Source organism: Bos taurus, chromosome 24 (genome assembly GCF_002263795.3).
Source record: "Bos taurus isolate L1 Dominette 01449 registration number 42190680 breed Hereford chromosome 24, ARS-UCD2.0, whole genome shotgun sequence".
Taxonomy (NCBI): Eukaryota; Metazoa; Chordata; class Mammalia; order Artiodactyla; family Bovidae; genus Bos; species Bos taurus.
Genome location: NC_037351.1, coordinates 1,523,845 through 1,537,113, shown reverse-complemented (window position 1 = coordinate 1,537,113; position 13,269 = coordinate 1,523,845).

The following is a 13,269-nucleotide window of genomic DNA, read 5'->3' as shown; positions in this document are numbered from 1 at the left end:
TTAAAGACAACTGACCACACGACGGGAAACGCCTGTCCGCCCTCCTCAGTGCAGGCTCTTTGGTGCCCTGTGACGGGCTAAGGGGGGCCCTTTACCGTGTCCATCTGTGCTTTGCCTGGAGGCGTTCCCTGGAGGTCAGCTGGGAGCCTCTGGGGCAGACCAGATCTGTAAAAGCCGCCTAGGAGGAGGAGACTGTGCGTCTGAGCCTGGAGGGCCCCGCCCAGAGATGGCAGGAGCAGAGGGCAGCAGGCAGAAGGAACTCAGACGTTTAAGGAGGAGATGAGTCTTGGTCAGAAGAAGGGAAATGGCTGGACAGGCGCTGTCATTCAGGAAGATCTCTAACAGTAAAGATGCAAAAGCCCTCACCCACCTCCTGCCTTTGTCCCTTTTCTTACTTCCCTTTTTCTTTTAACTGATTAACAGTTTAAATGGAAATGGAATATCATAATGGCCTACACACTATATTTTTGTACCAAGGCTAGGTACAACAAGTCCATGCTCTTTCTGTGTCCTTCCTGGGGAAAATTCCCTGAATTCTTGTCTGCCTGCAACTTCCCAGTTTAGGACCTGATGACCTCTGCTCTGTTCTTACTTTTCAAAATTGTTGATGCCTTGGCTGGTAACTTTCAGAGAATGAGTGCTGGTCTCTGCCTCTTTCTTGTCTTCCCGGGCTTGGGCAGTGAGACGGGGCAGCCCTGGCCCCACACCCTGCAGGGCCGTCCCTGCCTAGACACCCAGACCAGGAGTCCATGGATCCTTTGGACTCCAGGCCTTCCCTGCCCTTCAGAAGTGAGTATGTGAGGATCTCAAGCCCTCAGGACGCGTGCAAGCCTTGGGCAGGCTGGCGCAAGGTTTATTTGCACCAGGTAGAAGCCAAAGAAGCAACCCCACGTCATTTAACTTGAATTTCATTAAACTTAAGATAAACTAGCACTGAAGGTTCCGTGTTTCCAGGCAAGTCGGACCATAAACCCACCAGCATGTGTGTGAAGGTGCATCCAGGGCTCACCCTGGACCTGGACTCACTGCAGGGTTGCGCTGTCCCCGGGTGCTCCTTCACTGGGTGTTTAGGCTAATGGTCTGGCTCCATCACGGGCTTGTGATGGCGGGTGTTTAGGCTAATGGTCTGACTCCATCATGGGCTTGTGACGGTGGATGTTTAGGCTAATGGTCTGGCTCCATCATGGGCTTGTGACAGCGGGTATTTTGGCTAATGGTCTGACTTCATCATGGACTTCCCTGGTAGTTCAGCAATAAAGAACCCACCTGCAATGCAGGAGACTCGGGTTCGATCCTTGAGTTGGATAGATCCCCTGGAGAAGGGAATAAGCCACTCCAGTATCCTTGCCTGGGCAATCTTACGGACAGAGGAGCCTGGAGGGCTACAGTCCATGGAGTTGCAAAGACTTGGTCATGACTTAGCGAATGATCAACAGTAGCGACAACTGGCTCCATCTCCCTGCCTGATCCCCATGTCCTGATCCCAGCCATTCTCTTCCTCTCTGTCTCCCCTCAGACCATCCTTGCGGCTCTGACAAAGCCCCAATCCTGCTTCTGTCAGAAGGAGGCAGAGTTTCTTTTCCTCCAACTGTTACATAAAGAGTTTCCTAAACAATTTTGGTGGCGTTGGACAGGTGGTCCCTCGTGGGACTCCTTCCCCGGAGCGGGCTGTGAGCCTGGGAAGCGTCCTGGCCTCATCCCTGCCCGTCCTGGTCTTGGGGGCCACCCGTGCGGTGTCTGGGCCGCACATGACGCCACGTGCCTCCTGCTCCCCCCGCTCCCACCAGAGCATTTCCACAAGGAACCACCTGTAGACCTTTCCCTATTCAGAGCCCTTATCTGCTGTTACAGTTTATAATCTCTAAGAATGCCCTAATTTCTGCCATTCTCTAAGCCTGTCATCACGGCTGAGACAGGCTTATCCCTCTGAACAGATGAGATTAGTCGATCATGGTCAAGTCAAAGGGGGATTATAATGCTTGTAATACACTGAGTCAAATTAAATGCATTTTGTTTGTACATCACAGCACTGTTGCTGAGGCCAGAGCACCTTCCACTGGGTGCAATAAATTGCCAATAAAACATGAGTGTGCGGGGAAAAGCCCTCCAGCAGAGATGAAGAACAAAGCAGAGATGGGATCTTAATTCTGAGAGGGCCTCTCCTTCTCACTATCCGGTGGGGATGGAAGCAGCTGAGAGCTCTGTTGTGAGATGTTAGCCTCAGCGACCCATCTGGTGGCCCTTCTGACTCAGTCGGTATCGGGTCCACATAGCCCTCAGCTGGATGCCCTAGTCCTTAGGAGAAAATAGACGAGTGACCAGAGACTCCTGGACCCACAAAAACAGACTCTGTTCCCCAAACATTTCTCAGTCCTCTTCTGTTCGCTCAGCTTCTCTACTTCTCAGTGCTATTGCTCATATGATTTGGATAAGAGAAAATAAGTGCTTTTCTTTGGAAACTCCTGTTGAGAATTACCCAGGGACTCAGAAAGCCTGAGAGGTGTCAACAGACAGGTTGGGAGGCCCGGGAGTGTCTTCAAGACCCACCACTGGACTGTTATTCTAGGCACTTCGCAGCACTGGTGAAAGTAGACAGAACCGTTGAAGGGACAAGGGGCATTGATTAGTAAATCCACATCTGCACTCTTTCCCGTGGGAGTCAGGGGAGTCTGCCTGCACATACTGCCCCTGGTCGCCAGGCCCTTCTCCCCCGACCGCAGGCTCACAGGCGTCGAGGCTGTAGGTCCTTCTCCAGCACGACTCCTGTCTGGGCCCCAACCAGCTGCTGCCCCGACAGCATTCTGATCCTGGGTCCCTGCCATCCTGGGGAGCTAAGACCCCGCTAAGAACATTGTGGCATTTCCAGGACAATACAGTGCAGCTAAAACATTTGCTCCTCTGGTACAGGGAGGGTGGCCTTTCTCCTAGGAAGAGATGTTCTTGTCCCAAAGGTGCTAGAATGTCCCTTTTTTACTTGGAAACTAAAAGTAAAAGTGGCCTGACAGGAGGTGGTGATCTTGGGGGATGATACGAAATGCAGAGAGCATCACTCCCACCCCTACAAGAGCACAGCTGGAAGATATGTGAACTTGCAACTTTTACTTGGAATCTGGAAGAGCTAATGCCATAAGGCAGTCAGTCAACTGGACATCCAGAGAAGGAAAGGCAGACGCACTCAGCTACAGGCCTGGGCTGACGGAGCTGACACGGGTGAGAAGGATGCAAGAGCATTTCTGAATGTTGGCTGGTGGGAGAACGCAGGGTGTGGGGCCCGGACAGAAAGGCGCTCACATCTGTCCACAGATTCTCCTCCATGCACTCACAGAGGGCCCCGGAGAAGACGGGGCACCCCTGGGACATGTGTCCGGGAGAGGAAACCTTCATCCCCTTTGGGAAAGGCACATGGGACAGCCAGGACCCTGTCAGCCCCTCTGCTCCACGGATCAAAGCTTTAACCCTCTGGGGAAAGGCAGCAGGCACCGTCACTCTCGGGGGACTGGAAATGCCCATTGCAGACGGGACAGGGAAAACACAAAACATCTACCCCTGCTTAAGGCACACACAGTAGCAGTAAAGAGCACGTATTTGTACCACAGGCAAAAGTAAAGTAAATTTTAAAAGCATAAAAGATTGATGGCAAGAGTCAAGTGTATGGCATGGCCACATCCACGCATAACATGCCAGGCAGTAACATGTTACTGAAGGTAGGTTCTAATTAACCAGTGATGCTTAATGTAAACAGTAGAGCAAATAAATGAAAATAGTGTACAGTGAGGTATACACAGGGATAAACTCAAAATGAAGATAAAATGGAATGATGACAAATATTGAATTAATCCAAATAAAAACAATCAAAAGGAAAAAAGAAACAGATCAGATGACCTAAATAGAAACACCAGCAAGATGGTAGATTTTATCCAACTGTATCAATAACTATGTTAAATTAAAGCAGTCTAAATATATCAATTAATAGAGAGCACATCATATTGGATATAAAGCAAAACCCAGTTTTATGCTATCTGTAAGAAATCTAATATAAAGGCAAAGATAGGTTAAAAATAAAAGGATGGGAAATTATACACCACACAACACTAATAAAAAGAAATCTGGAATAGCTATATTAATATCAGGCAAAGTACATTTCAGAGCAAGAACATTACAAGAGCTAAAAATGGATCTTAGATAATGGTGTTGGGGTCCATTCTCCAAGAAGACATACATAAAAATTCTAATGGTTTATAAAAATTAAAATAGAGCTTTAAAATACTTGAAGCAAAAACTGATAGCACTCCAACGAGAAGTAGGTGAATTCACAGTTGCAGCTGGGGCTTCAACACTCCTCTGTCGACTGAGCAGAAACTAATCCATCAGCAAAACAAACAGCATCATCAGCCAATGAGATTTAGTTGGCATTCATGGAACATGCCCCCAAAGCAGGAGAATGCTTATTCTTCTTTTGTGCATGTGTATGCAGATCATTTTCTGGCCTGTCAAACAAATCTTAACAATTTAAATTAATTTTAAAATTAATTCAACTAAATTTAAGTCATACAAAATATTTTCTTTGACCACATATAGTTAACTTATATATCAGTGATATAATGATATCTGGAAAATGCTGAAATGTTTGGAAATTAAATAACACACAGGTCAAAGAATAAATCAAAAGAAAAAATAGAAAATATTTTGTTCTGAAAATTAAAGCATAGCACAATAAATTTCTGAGATAATGCTAGGGTTTTTCTTTGGAAAAAAAACTGATAACCATATAGACTTACATTAGAAAAGAAAAAATATCTCAGACCAAAAACCTGAGCTTCCACTTCAAGTAATTAGGGAAAGAGATGAAAACAAAATATGAAGTCAACAAAATAATATAATTAATAAAGGACAATAGGAAAAATAATAAGTTAGAACCAGAAAAACAAAAAGTCAAAGGAACTAAAGCCTGTTTCTTTGAGAAGATCATTAAAATTGCTAAATTTACACACAGATTAATTGGGAAAAAAGAGAAAGGCCCAGATAATCAAAACCATAACTGACAGAGGTGACACAGCTATAGTTTCTAGTCATCAAATAGAGGAAATATTATGAATAACCTGAACAATCAATTTGACAACTGAGATAAATGGACAATCTTCTTGCAAGACATACACTTCATGCAAGGAAAAAAAATGGAATGGACAATCTGAATAGTTCTATATCTATTTAAAATTAAATTATAGTTTATAATCTTCTCCCTAGAAAAATTCCAGGCTCAGATTAATTCACTAATGAATTCTACCAAACATTTAAGGAATGGAAAGTGAAAGTGAAAGTAAAGTCGCTCACTCATGTCCGACTCTTTGCTACCCCATGGACTGTAGCCTACAACGCTCCTCCGTCCATGGGATTTTCCAGGCAAGAGTACTGGAGTGGGGTGCCTTTTCCTTCTCCAGAGGATCTTCCCAACCCAGGGATCGAACCTGGGTTCTCCCACATTGTAGGCAGATGCTTTACCATCTGAGCCACCAGGGAAGATGGCTACTTAAGGAATAAATAATATCAATCTTAGACAAATTCTTTCAGAAAATTGAAGAGGAAGGAACATATTTGTACTCATTATCTAAAATCAGCATTACCCAGAAATCAAAACCAGACAAAAATATGATGAGGAAATTTCAGATCAGTATTCATCATGAACACAGCTGTAAATCTTTTTTTTTTTTTTCTACATATGCTACAGTTGTAAATTTTTAAAATTAAATCTCAGAAACTTAAGTTCAACCATATCAACCAGCAAGGACCACATGGAAATTGCTCACGCAGCCTGGATGGGAGGGGCGTTTGGGGGAGAATGGATACATGTGTGTGCATGGCTGAGTCCCTTTGCTGTCCACCCGACACAATCCAGACATTGTTAATCAGCTATACTCCTCCCTTGGGGCTCAGCTGGTAAAGAATCCACCTGCAATGCAGGAGACCTGAGTTCGATATCTGGGTTGGGAAAATCCCCTGGGGAAGGGAAGGCTAGCCACTCCAGCATTCTGGCCTGGAGAATTCCATGAACTGTATAGACCATGGGGTCACAGAGTCAGACATGACTGAGCAACTTTCACTTTCACTTTCCAATAGAAAATAAAAAGTTAAAAAATAAAGAAAACCAGAAACATTAATTGACAGAATCCAGCATTAATTCATGCTGGAAGAACTTCCCTAGCCCACCAAAGCCATCTACGAACACCCACCAGCTGCCCTCACCCCTGGTGGTGGTGGAAGGCTGTCTTGCTGTGTGTTGTCCAGGAAGACTCATAAAGGAATCCTTCCCGCCGGGCCTCGCCTTGTGGGGGCTGTGGCTCTGCGGTATTTCCGGCTGCATCTGCGTTTGTGTGGGCAGGACATAACAACCGACCAGCCTCTGCTGGTAAATGACCAACCAGCACGTCTACACTAAGCCCAGTACACGAGGTCTTCCTAGTTTATTTTTTTTAAACTATATCCATCAGGAGCATTTGCACATCAAAACTCTGTTTAAAGAAGATGCAATTTGCCTTCAGAACAGGAGAGTAAACATAAGCATTATATATCACTGCCAAATTGAATAAAAAACATCTTGATATGCTAAGAATTCCTAATGAGAGGCTATTGGTTAAATAAACAACTTAAAAGACACTTTACAATAATGGGAAGAGTGTGGGCTTTTGTGTGAGACAGACAGTCCTACTCGCTCCCAGACAGCGCCCTCATTTTTAAAGTGAGATTTAAAAAAGAAAAAAGCCCATCAGGGATCATGGGAATGTACGTGGAATTCTCAGCAAATAAGGCCTGATTAATACGCTGGTATTGTTGACATACACTATCTGGTTTGTCCCGTGTCTCCTGTCATCCACTTAAGGAAACACAGGGCTTCCCTGGTGGCTCAGTCAGTAAAGAATCCGCCTGTAGTGTGGGAGACCCAGGTTCGATCCCTGGGTTGGGAAGATCCCCTGGAGGAGGGAATAGAAACTTACTCCGGTATTCTTGCCTGGAGAACCCCATGGACAGAGGAGCCTGGTTGGCTATACGGAGTCACAGAGTCAGACATGACTGCACAGCTAACATTTTCACTTTCAAGGAAATACAAACAGATATATTTAAATTTTTAAAATAAATCCATGGGGAAAAAAGTGTTTACCTTACAAAATTGATGTTTATGAGCAGTTTTGATTATTGTGCATTAAGTCACAATTTAATTCCAGGAGTACGTAAATCTCATCAGAAGGGTTCATGTACTTAACGCTGCTTTGAAAACAGTACGGCTCATTATCAATCAGCAAGTCTGTTTTACAGGCCAAGTCATGTTAAAATTTGCATGGACTGACTTCCCAGTGGGAGCCATGGTGTCGTCCTTAGTACAAATCCAACAGAAATCAACAGAATCTGGTGAAGAGCATCCTTCTCAGAGCATCTGCGCAGATGAAGCTCTGCCCTTTCTCCTTTGATGTTCTTGGATATCTGACCTCAAGCAGGCGGTGGGAAGGGCTGAGGGGCGTCGCCCTCTGGGACGTGGCTGGTGTCCTGACAACTCCAGGTGGGGTGGAAGGTAATGCTCTCGCTGCGACTCTCCGTTTAGACTCCGTTTAGTCCATTCAAAATGCAGTTAAAGTGTGTGTGTTCTCAGTCAAAAGTAACCGTTTCTACTATTTTGTTTTTCGTAAGAGCTTTCTTCTTTAAAAATTTAAAATATATAAAATGAAAATTATTCCAGACATAACAGTAATCTAGTGTGCAGTGTGAATGAGCTCATCACTGTATGTCATAAAACAGACCCTACAGGTGGTCTCTGTCTGGTCTCCGAGGGCCTTTCAGTGACCCCTTGGTCTGTATTGTAGTGGAATATTATTCAGCCATAAAAGAAGGAAATCCTGCCTGAGGTGTCCTGGGAGAACCTGGGCTATGCAGCCTGATCCCAGGGCAGGCTAAGGTGTGTGCCCGTGTGTGCATGTGCACCTGTGCAGGTGTGCGTGTGTATACGTACAGCTCACGTGTGTGTGTGCACATGTCTTACGGGGAGGTAAGAATGGAGAGGGAAGCTAGAATGATGCTGAGACAAGTCACATGAGGAGGACTTTGAGCAGCAGATTCAGCAGTTTGGGATTTTTTTCATTTATGAATGGAAGATTTTTGAAGGGTTTTGAGCAGCCAGGTGCTTGGAGAGGATGGAGAAAAACAGGTGCTCTTCCACCCGCCTGCCTGGGGCCATGGCCTGGCTTGAGCATCTCTCCTCTCAGACCTTGGGTGCATTGCATCCTGCGATATATTTGACCTCAGTTTTCTCAGGTCCGACCCGGGGAGTGGAGGGCACTGGCCTCCTGGAGAAGTTAGGACACGGGCATGAACGTCTGGAAGGCAGAGGAAGGGAGAACTCACATATCATGGTGGCCAACAGAATGGAGGGGTGCAGAGAAGGAAGCCTTTCTGGACAGTTCCAAAGATCGAGCCTGAGGAGTGGGGAGGATGAGTCCCTGTACTCCTGGAGAGTGAGCAAAACAGGCGAGGTTGTCCTGGAAGCTCCTGGAGAGCTGCCTGGTGGAGCTGCCCAGCAAACTCTAGGAACTGAAGTCTGAAAACCTCACAAGTCAGAGAGTTTCCATCTGAGTCTCTGTGGTTACTCCGGACACCCCGTTAGGCTTTAGAAGAGAAAGTTCAAGCTCAGGGGGCCTGTACCCTCTGCAGGGCTGGGTCAGCGGAGCAGAAACAGATCTTCTGGGTCAGGACCCTAGAACCACCTTGTAGAACGCTCCCTGTGCTCTCTGCATTTTCCAGCAACATTTGGAAGATGCTGGTTAGGAAAAGTGCCATTTTGCAGAGAGAGAGACAAAAGTCAGAGTTACTAAACACACTCAGAAATTCGCGGGCCTGCTGAACAATTTATATCCAAACACAATGGCATCGTCTGGGGGTATCACCAGTGGGTCTCAATAGCCTGTGGGCATCACACATTAGGAAAACTTTCCTCATTTCCATTTACAGGGGACAAAGAAGATGCAGAGACTAACACAGCTGAGGAAATGCAGACAGATCCCACAGCTTCGCTGGAGCATCCCTGGAGCTCAGAGAATCACCACCCCCGACTCGTGGAGTGATCTGAGACAGGAAGAGATTAGAATTTCTATCAAGGGTCTTTGAGATACAAACAGCCCTTCAGAACACCCGTGCCTAGTCAGGCAGCTTCCTTTCTCCCTGGGCAGAGCCTGGCAGGATGGCCCACCGTGGGGCCCTGCCCAGCATGGTCCCTCCTGTGCTCATGCACTTATTCGATAAGTAATTGTCCAGTGAGACACACAGGAGTAACGGCACGTCTCAGCAGATCCCCTTCCCTGGAGTCTTGGTCGGTAGCTTAGTGAACTGAGCCAGAACACTCCCCTACATGAGCCTCTGGATTAAGAACTGATGATGGGTGAAAGCGTTGGGATAAAATAACGCAACACTAGAAAGCATTTTCTAGACGCTGCTTCCTGAAGCTTTCAAAATGAAAGCCAGAATAGAAAACCTTGCTTAGAAATACTCTGCTTGCTCATTTTCTTTAGGCTGTTAATTTTCTTTAGGTTTGAATTTATTCCTGACTTGCAACCAAGGAATTAAATTGTCCTTTAGAAAATAAGACCTCCCCCCGCCCCACCCAATGAGCACAGCCGGGTTTCCTTGGGTAGTTTCTACAGTTAGAGAAAGCAGAAAGTGATCCTGGCGTTTCTGCTGAAGGCATTAGCTCAGAAGCCTCTAAATCAGTGCAACTGAGATACGGTCTAGGAACAGCCTCGCCAAGGTCTAAACACGCACGTCCTGTTGGAAGCCTGTGTGCCCTCGAAACAAAAGGGTATCCGAGGCTGCTGCTGGCATTAGGGGACGCGGGCTGGTGTGACCACCTGGCTTTGAATGTATTCGTTGGGGCTTTTCTGGATCCTTTAATTCTCCCGCTCATGAGACAGTCGAGCATCGACTCTGCACTGACTAGACAGGCATTGGGTGTTCAGATGGCCCCAAACTCACCCCCAGAAGCTTGGTTTCTGCATCTCAAACAAACTAGATGGTGAGGCTCCGAACACACGCGCTGCGGGCTGCGAGGGCCGTCCTCTGTCTAGGAGCTCAGGTGTTTCCAGCACCAGGAGACACCGCAGCCCAGAAAGGACCATCTGTCCATCCTCCCAGCTCCTCCTCCGTCCTCTTGGGTCATTTTGAAAACTCTTTACATCTTTTTGAAGCCCTTCTCTTCAAGTTCTGACTCTCAGAAGAAGTGCTCGACAGGAACCAGGGTAAGCTCACCAGGGAGGCTAAGTGCTGATAAGGAATCAGATTATCTCAGAGGAGCAAGAAAACCAGGGCTGAAACTAGCGAGGGGATGGTCATGGTCTCAACAGTCTTCTAAAAATGGTTTCCCAACTAAGGGACATGTCTTAGTACATACGCTTAATTCTATAGAAGAAAAAGCACATACACAAAAAGTCAGTGCAGTTGCACAGCTTACGACAAAGTTAATCTTTCATATTACACCTATGTATTCCATGGGGAGTATGTTCGTTACATATTCTGTATCTTGATATGTTGAATACATTTTGTAATGAAGGAAATGCCAAGAGCTGCAGAGCAGCATGACTAAAATCAAGTTCAGTTCACCGGAAGCAGATTCTTCTTTTCCGCATCTCCAACAGAGGGTCCGTCTCCCTACGGGGCTCTTCGCTCTGTCGTGAGAACAAGACCAGAACCAGGCCTGTCTGGGCTCGCCAGGCTGCTGGAGAGACGCTGCTTGCCGGGGCGGCTCTCCTCAGCTCATAAACCGCCTCTCAATCTTCTTCCTTTTCTTTTGTGTTCCTTTGCAGACTGCAGGGACCTCTAATAAAGGCTGTGGAAGTCAACGTGCTTTTATTGTTTGCTAAGTAAACCGTCACAAGGATAAGCAAACGGGGGCACAGAGCAGGGTCCATCGGAACCCCCAGTGCCTCTTCTAGTCGGTGCAGAGTTCCTGCGTGGTGGGTGGGGAATTAAATTACCATCAAAGGGCCTGGGAGGCTTCCTCAAGGCAGCTGATAGCTCACATTTAAAACACTACTGACTTTCAGCCACGCTTTCCACTACGTAGGGGCTTACTGTGGTCTAGCTATTTGCTGTTGGCTGGCAGATCATGTGAAAACATGCATCCGCTCTAAGATAAACCAGAACAGCAGACTGCCTGGTACTCTGAAGCACCAAGGTTTCAGAACACCAGAGGCTGGGGAGGTTTCAACTGATTACTGTACTGACAAATGATCTTTTGAGATTTTTGTGCAAATGACTACCCCCAAACTGCTTAATTCACACAGACCATCACCAAAGGCATTTAGCCTGGGGATTTATTTGAGTTTACATATAGAAAATTTGTTCTTTAATACATCTTCTCCAGGCCCACAAAAATGACTACACCACAGGATGATTTCTGAGAATAAGGCAGTATCCAAGTCTGATCATGTAAGCACCATTTCATTTGGGGGCAATCCAAGGTTGTAATAAGATGCTTTCGTTAATAATCCTTTTCCCTGGCTAGTTAATGTGTTCTCTGATGCTTAATTTGGCTGATCTTATTTTTAATATATATATATATTTTTTTTTTACTGATACTCTAAGGATTATCGGTGCTTTCTCTCTGAAGGGAGGAAACCTGGGTGTTGTCAGTCTAGGCGATGTCAGGCTTGAGATTTCGAGAGCAGGGTGTGCCTGCAGGTGGGTGTGTAGCCCCTTCCAGTGGACTCTCTCTCGTATTTCTGCTCAGTTCCAAGGTTGCCTTCTTTTCAGACACATTTGTTAAGGTGATTAACTTCAGGAATTCATGCTGCTCAAAGTGAGTGAAATGGTGAATGTTTTGACCATTTTGATGCAGAAATCTAGGAAAACAGTCATCAGAATCAGGGACAGAGGCCTGAAATCCCTGGCAGGCTTTGAGAGGGGCAATAAAGACACAGAAAGCTATAAAAGCAGGTGATTTAGAGGGAGGCAAGTGTTTGAGCACAGCTGGTATTTTAAAATCTGACATTATTTTCAGTATTTATTTTAAATCTCAACGCTTAAATTGATTTAAGAAGGTCAAAGAATGTGCTCTTTTTTTCCCCTTACGCAGGGAGAATTGGGATGACCCTAAATACAAAGGAAGGAAGAACTGTCTTTGGTCGACTTTAAAGAAGTCGGCAGTCACCTGCACCTTCCACAGAGCAACCACTGATGCCAATTCTGAATGTCAAGAACAAGCAAAAAAATGAAATAAAAGGGACATGAAAATATGTGCTGTGTGCATGGGTCTCCTTCCCTGGCTGTGCAGCTACTCCGGCCTCCAAAACCATCCCTCATCCCCCGAGCCCTGCTGGCCACGCAGGTGGTATCCCCAGGGCTGCAGAGACCCCCAGGTCTGCAGCCGTACTGTATGTAAGCCAAGGGGTGTGTTCTTAGTGCTTGTCAAAACAATCCTGAAATCCCATTTTCCTTTAATAAAGTATGGTTTTGTCCTCCAGATGCATGCGTGAATAAGATGTCATCCCCTGTTTCAGTTCCGGATTGCACCCCGCTGATGTTCCTAGGCAGCAGGAAAATTACCTTATTGAAACATATTGCTGGCAGCGACCACGGGCCACATTCTGCATCAGTATTACACACATGACATATTCAGAGACCTTTGAGTAAGACTATGAATATCAAGTGATTGAAAAGATTATACCGGCTCAGGGCTTTTTCTTGGGGTAGAAAAGGTTGTGGTTCTGGGTGAGTGTCTTTCAGATCAATATCATTATGTCATAAAAACATGTCACAAAATAGTTTACTTCACAGCTTCCCCACTTGCCTGCTTTTCCCAGCCCCAAGGTCCGCGTGGAGTTGCTGCCATGGTTGGCGATAGTTGTGTGGCCAGTCGTGCCCCTGTGTGTCCTGCTGACCTGCAGATACATGCATATTCCTGGTCCTTGGCACAGCCAGGTGTCTGAGGAAACCCCACGCAGGTGTGTCAGGAGACTGGGTGAGCTACACTCGCCAGCATCCTGCACCAGCGGAGGTGTGGAGGTGCCCGAGCACACATGCACACACACTAGAAGATGCAGAAGCATGCTGACTGCCCATGAATGACCAGGTTTGCTAAAACTGTAGGCAGAGGCTGAAGTTGGCCATCAGAGGGGCAGAGCATCCCCCATGAGCTTAGCTCTCCGAGTATCAGCTGTAGCGGCAGTGACCCCCACCCCCCTCGGCACTACACAGACCTGGGAGGCCCGGCCTGTGTCCCCACCAGGAGCAGAGCTC